The sequence below is a fragment of the Myotis brandtii genome, unplaced genomic scaffold (assembly GCF_000412655.1).
Source record: "Myotis brandtii unplaced genomic scaffold, ASM41265v1 scaffold45, whole genome shotgun sequence".
Classification (NCBI taxonomy): Eukaryota; Metazoa; Chordata; class Mammalia; order Chiroptera; family Vespertilionidae; genus Myotis; species Myotis brandtii.
This window is the reverse complement of record NW_005367209.1, coordinates 5681410-5687732: the sequence shown is the minus strand read 5'-3', so window position 1 is coordinate 5687732 and position 6323 is coordinate 5681410. Positions and strand designations below refer to the sequence as shown.

The 6323-nt window shown below is 40.4% G+C and overlaps 1 protein-coding gene across 1 annotated transcript in view; it reads left to right on the top strand.

Annotated features, from left to right (window-relative positions):
- The first annotated feature begins 1729 nt into the window (after positions 1–1729).
- Positions 1730–6323, top strand: part of PRNP (prion protein) — a 12295-nt gene continuing 7701 nt past the window's right edge. The window contains exon 1 of the mRNA XM_005874678.2: positions 1730–1853. The gene's annotated coding sequence lies outside the window, so the exon portion shown is untranslated. The remainder of the gene's footprint in view (positions 1854–6323) is intronic.

Genomic DNA, 6323 nt, shown 5'->3' with positions numbered 1-6323 from the left:
ACCGAGGGTCTCCTGCGCCCCTCGTGTGGCGCCCCGGCAGCCTTCGCTTTTCCCTTTCTTTCCTGCTCCTCTGGAAGGAGAGGACTCAGCTATTTGGAGGGGCTCCGAGGGAGGGGGGGGCGGGCCGGCGGCGCCCCTCGCAGAGCCATCCTCCTCCATCTGTGCGGGAGGTGCCTTCACGTTTGTTTTTTAAGTAATGGGGAGAAATCTGGCAGCACTGCCCCTTCTGTGGTGGTGTTTTTTTCCATTTACTCTTTGTGGAAGCTATAACAGATTTTTTTTAAATCGTAAGCCCACCGCCATCACCTCCTCCCCTAACCATCTCAGAGCCTCTGCTTTCTGTTTTTCATTTCCTCATCTCCGGGTTCATACATAGCAGAATGCAACCTCACCCCCTGATCATGATTATCCTCCCTGTACTCAGAGCCTCACGGTTTAATACGCAGTTCTCCCAAGCTGAGCATTGGAGATGTTGCCCTTTCCTTGCAAAAAAAAAAACTCCAGGTAGCATAGGATTAACGATTTTTACAAATCAAATTATCAGAAAATGTAAGGAACAGAAAATTGAATGAAAATGTCAGACTTCTGGAAAAGAAGGGAAAAAAAAACAGTGAAAAGGAACGTTTTTCCCACACAAACACAGAGGGGCTCTTATAATAAAACAAGAACTAACTGGAAAGTGAAAGAAAGCAGAGCTAGGATGTGATTTATGTATTATTTGTACCTGACACAAGTTTTTCATACTCGTGAAAGGAAAATGTCAAGATTATAACAGATAAATGGTGAAATGATGAATCATTTACAGAATAAAACACAAAGTAAAGCAAGTCTGGATTTTCATTTTATATGTTAACAGCAACCCCTGAAATTTGCATATTCCAGTTATCTGGGGAGGTGGCGGGGCTTTGAGGTTAGAAAGATAGCTCTGCAACTACCTTCATGACTGGGCCAGTTCCCTAATTTCCTAGTCCTTCTTTTGTCCATTCATAAAATAGAGGAAAGGATACCTACTTCCAGAGTTTGTTAAAGATTAACGTTAACCATCTATGTAAAGTAGACCATTGGTATATATACATTTATTTCCTTAGTCACACCCCACTGGGGACATTGTGAATCAGTATGTTAAACTTTTTTGTAAAGCAATCAGATCACGCATTAAGAAGTCAGAAGCTATAACCCAGAAATCCCATTCCTGGGCATTTACTTGGCAATAAAAGCCAAACAAAATAAAATAACAAGCACATATTTGGGGCAGAATGATACAAAATTAGAACCAAATGGGAAACAATCTAAATGTGTAACAGCAGAGCAGTAGCTAGGAAATCATGGCATATTAACAGAAAGGAACTTATGTAATCATCAAAAGTCATAATTTAAAGCCTGTGGTACCTGGGAAGAAACTGACAGGTCTAAATGCAGGTTACTAAACTATTTATAATGAATGCATATGTGTAAAATCTAAAAGGAAAAGCAAAAGCAAGAAAGTTTTAATAATTCTAGGTGATTTTAATATTGTTGATGTATTGCTTTTCTAAATAATTTTTTCAATGAAATGGACTCTGCTTTTTATGTGTGAAAGAATGATCTGTGTCATGTTTGCTTTTTTAGCTGACCTCATTTCTCTTATAAAATATTTCCCCTTTTCTGGAATAGATTTATTGGTGGTTTGAAAATTTATATATTAAGCTTTTCTTTTAAGGGATCATATTTCAGATTTATTTACCAATTCCAGTTTTTTTCTTTTTGTTTTTAAGGTCTCCTGAATATATTTGAAAACTGAACAGTTTCAGCCAAGCCGAAGAAGCGTTGTCTTCCTGGAGGCACAGATCCAACTTAGCTGAGCCACAACAGATGTAAGTACCCTGTGGAATGTCTTTGGTCTTGTGATGGTTGAAAGTCCCCAATTGTCTCAGAAAATAGGGTCTAGAAAGGCTGTGATCACAAGCTCCTGCTCTGGAGACCTGTATGTGTACCTCACACCTATAGCATCACCCTTTCTTGTAAAATCAGCTTGATTTTGCAGAGAAAAGGCCACAGTTTTCTCTAGAATCATGCTGAATTATATAAGGCAGCAGCCATTTAAAAATAATTTTTAAAAAAAGCACTGAATTGATAATCTTCTGTTTACAAGTCAGAAACTTATTTTGAAGAAATTGTCAAGACATTAGAAAGAGGGCCACAAAAAGCACTGAATTGATAATCTTCTGTTTACAAGTCAGAAAACTTATTTTGAAGAAATTGTCAAAACATTAGAAAGAGGGCCACAAACGTAACTTGCCTGGGGCTAAAGAAATAGATGAAAGTAGATAATGGGAATGCAGATTGGAGCAGCCAATGGAAAACAGTATGGAATTTTCTCAAAAAAATTATAGTGCTGTGAAGGCCTGGGTGGGGGCGAGGGGAATAGGGTGGAGAGGGTCAGTGGGAGGCGGGGAGAAGAAGAAAATGAACTTTAGATTGAAGAAGATATTTTAATATAGAATCCTATATAATAAAGAGGTAATATGCAGATGGACTGTCATGCCCTTGCACAAGATGGCTGCCCCCATGTGGTCACAAGATGGCCGGCAGGGGAGGGCAGTTGTAGGCAACCAGCCTGGCAGGGGAGGGCAGTTGGGGGCGACCAGGCCATCAGGGGAGGGCAGTTGGGGGCAATCAGGCCGGCAGGGTAGGGCAGTTGGGGGCGATTGGGCCCTCAAGGGAGGGCAGTTGGGGGCGATCTGGCTGGCTGGGGAGGGCAGTTGGGGGCGATTGGGCCAGCAGAGGGAGGCAGTGGGGGCGACCAGGCTGGCAGCGGGGGCAGTAAGGGGTGACCAAGATGGCGGGGGGGGGGCAGTTGGGGGCAACCAGGCAGGCTGGCAGGTAAGCGATTAGGAGCCAGCAGTCCAGGATTGTGAGAGGGATGTCCCAGATTGGAGAGGGTGCAGGCTGGGCTGAGGGGACGCCCCTTCCCCCCACACAAATTTCATGCACTGGGCCTCTAGTATAAAAATAAAACAATAACGTAAACATTCCTGCACCAAATTAACTCTGAAGGTGACTATCAACCAACTGATGAAAAGTTTTGAGGGGAAAGTTTTGCTAAGCTGTAGTTTTAATTTACCTATCCCATTCTCCCTTTTCGGATCTTATTTCCTCTTCCAAGGTGACTATGTCAGCTGTGAACTGCCTCGTATTAAACATTCAGAGCATGCCTGTATCTAATGAGCTTATGGCTACAGCATCATAAAGTCATCCTTGAGTAAATAGTGTGTGCAGGAGTTCCTACAGTGGGGAGAATTTTTTTCTCAATTTGTTCATCTTTTTACTTCTGGTATTCTACTTACTACTGTCATTGTATTGTGTGATCACATCAAGGGAGGTGTGCCCTTTTATGAAAAGCATTATAATGTTAAGCGTTGGGCTTCTGGGGACCTAGCTCCGAAGCCTGGCTAGAAGTGCAATTCCCAGGGAAGTTTTATTATAAAGTCCCAAATCCCATCGCTAGAAACTCCCTGGCTGCTGGCCTGGGATAGGCTCCAGCAATGTTGCTTTTTAAAAGCTCCGTAAGTAATTCTGAGATGGATCAGGTTCGGGACCTTTGCCCTGTTCAATCCAGAACTGGGCTTCAGAGTAGTGAAAAGCCCAAAATACTTTGCAAAATTTGGTATAGCTTGCATCAGATTCCGTAAAGGGCAATGATCTCAAAAAAATTAAAATACAGTAGTCCCCTTTTATCCATGGTTTTGCTTTCTGCAGTTTCAGTTACCCATGGTAAACCTCAGTTTGAAAATATTACATGGAAAAATCCCAGAAATAAGCAAGTCATGAGTTTTAAATTGAACACAGGTCTGAGCACCTCAGTTCATCTTGTCACATAGGCATTGTATCATCTCACATCATGAAGGGTGAAATATATATTTGTTGTTGTTGTTAATCCTCACCCGAGGATATTTTTTTCATTGATTTTTAGAGAGAGTAGAAGGGATGGGGGAGAGACAGAGAGAGAAACATCAGTGTGAGAGAGACATCAATTGGTTGCCTCCCACACGTGCCCTGACCAGCACAGGGGATCGAGCCTGCACCCAAGGTACATGCCCTTGACTGCCCTTGACTGGAATCAAGCCCTGGACCCTTCAGTCCTCTGGCTGATGCTGAGTCAAACCAGCTAGGGCAAGGATGATATTTTGAGAGAAGAGAGAGACCACATTTACATAACTTTTACTACAGTATATTGTTAAAATTGTTCTATTTTATTATCAGCTGTTAATGGTCTCTTAGTGTGCCTATTTTATAAATCAAACTTACCATAGATAAGTATATACAGAAAAAAAATAGTATATGTAAGTTTCAGTACTATCCATGGTTTCAGGCATCCACTAGGAGTCTTAGAATGTATTCCCCACAGATAAGGAGGATCTACTGTATAACAAATGAGTTCTACTTAATTCGGGAAATTTCCTCAGGGCGGTGGGGATTGGTGGGGACGCTGTTTGGTGCCACTTCCCAATTTAACTAGGTTTCAAGTTGTAACATGTTGTGGGTATCAGAAATTTGACCCGTGGCATACAACCACTGGGCAGGTTCCTACCGGCTCTGACTCCTTGTACACATGGGAGGGAATAGGATGATTGGGGTAATCTATGGATCTTTTTTTGGACCTTCTGTAGTTCCATTGCTCTGTCATTCTGTTCATGTGCCAATGCCATGTGATCTTATTTATTGCAGCTTTGCAATGCATTCTAACACCTGGCAGGCTAAGTGTGCCCTAGATTTTCTTCCTGTTCAATAGTTTCTTCAGTCTTCTTAATTTTGAGTATCATTTCCTCATGTTCTTTGAAATCTCCTTTGAATTCTGACTAAAACTGTTAACTTTCTGGATTATTTTGAAATGAAGTGGTATCTTTCAGTATTGGTTTTCCCAACGAAAGACTTTATGTCTTTCTCTTTTTTTCTAGTCTTCCTTTATGTCTTTAATTAAAATTTTATCACATTCCTCATAAAAGTACTATTTATTAGATTAACTCTTAGATATTTTTCTTTATTTATTTATTTATTTGTTTGTTTATGGTCATTATGGGTGGATTGTTTTTTCCGTGCTAAATCTTCTAACTTAATTCCAATTAATTTGGGGACTCTTTTTGTTATATATTGATTTCAAAAACTGCCACCCTAATAGGCTCACTTGTGTATTTTGAGATGTTTTGGGTTGATTTTCCAGGTAGAAAATCATACCTGGTTAAAAATTCTATAACAAGAGTGATTGCTTGCATTCTTACCTTGTTTACTACATTAATGAGAATGCTTTTCCTTTTTTAATTAAGATAGGGTGTGGGCTATATGTTGTGATAGTGATTCTTGTTGATGGAAAGGAACTACCTTCTAGTTCTGTAGAAACCATTTTAACAACTTCAACTTAAAAAAATCAGAAATGAATGTTGATTTTAATTAAAAACTTTTCAACATTTGCAGAGAATCTTTTTTTTTCTTTCTCTTAACCTATTAATAGATTTCCTGGTTTTGAACCATCCTTGTATTCCTTAAATAAACCTTATTGGTCACAATGTATTCTTCTTTTACTAAAATGTTGAAGTCAGTTTGGTGGTATTTTCTTTTAGGTTTTGACACCTGTATTGCAGGAGGCTGGGTAACTGAGAGCAAGATCCACTCGAAATACTGGAGTTTGAATTTTGACCTTTATCCCTTTGGCTTGATTATTGATCAATTCAAGTTTTCTATTAACACTACTTCTCAGGTGAAGATGCCCAAATGCTTTTCTCTACTAAGTTCCAGATTCTTTTAACAATTGCCCCAATTCATACTTCCACTTCAGTGTCTCATAGGTGGAGCAAAATTAATGTGTCCCAACTAAAACTCTTGGTTTTCTCTCCCAAACATGGCCCTCCATCAGTTTCCCCTAATTCATTGCCACCATGGGCCTGGACACAAAGGCACAAACCTAGTTAACTCTCACTCCTTCATCCACTCTATCAGCAAGTCTTAACTGGTTCAAAATGTGTCTCATTTACTCGTAGCTCCTCAGCAACATGGTCACCATCCCAGGCCACACTGCCATCTTCCTTTAATTGTTTCCTAGCTGGTCTCACCATTTCCTTTCTTGACCCCTAAATTTTCTTCTTTACACAACAATCAGGGTGATCTTTTTAAAAAACAGCCCTGTTATGTTACTCTTCTAAGGCCCTTTAATGATTCTCCACTGCATTCAAAATGAAATGGAAATTTTCTCTATGGCCTATGAGGTCCTGGTGAGCTGGCTTTCACCCACTCCGGTCCCATCAGCTCCAGATACACCTCCTTTTTGGTCCTTGAACCTACTAAGTTAA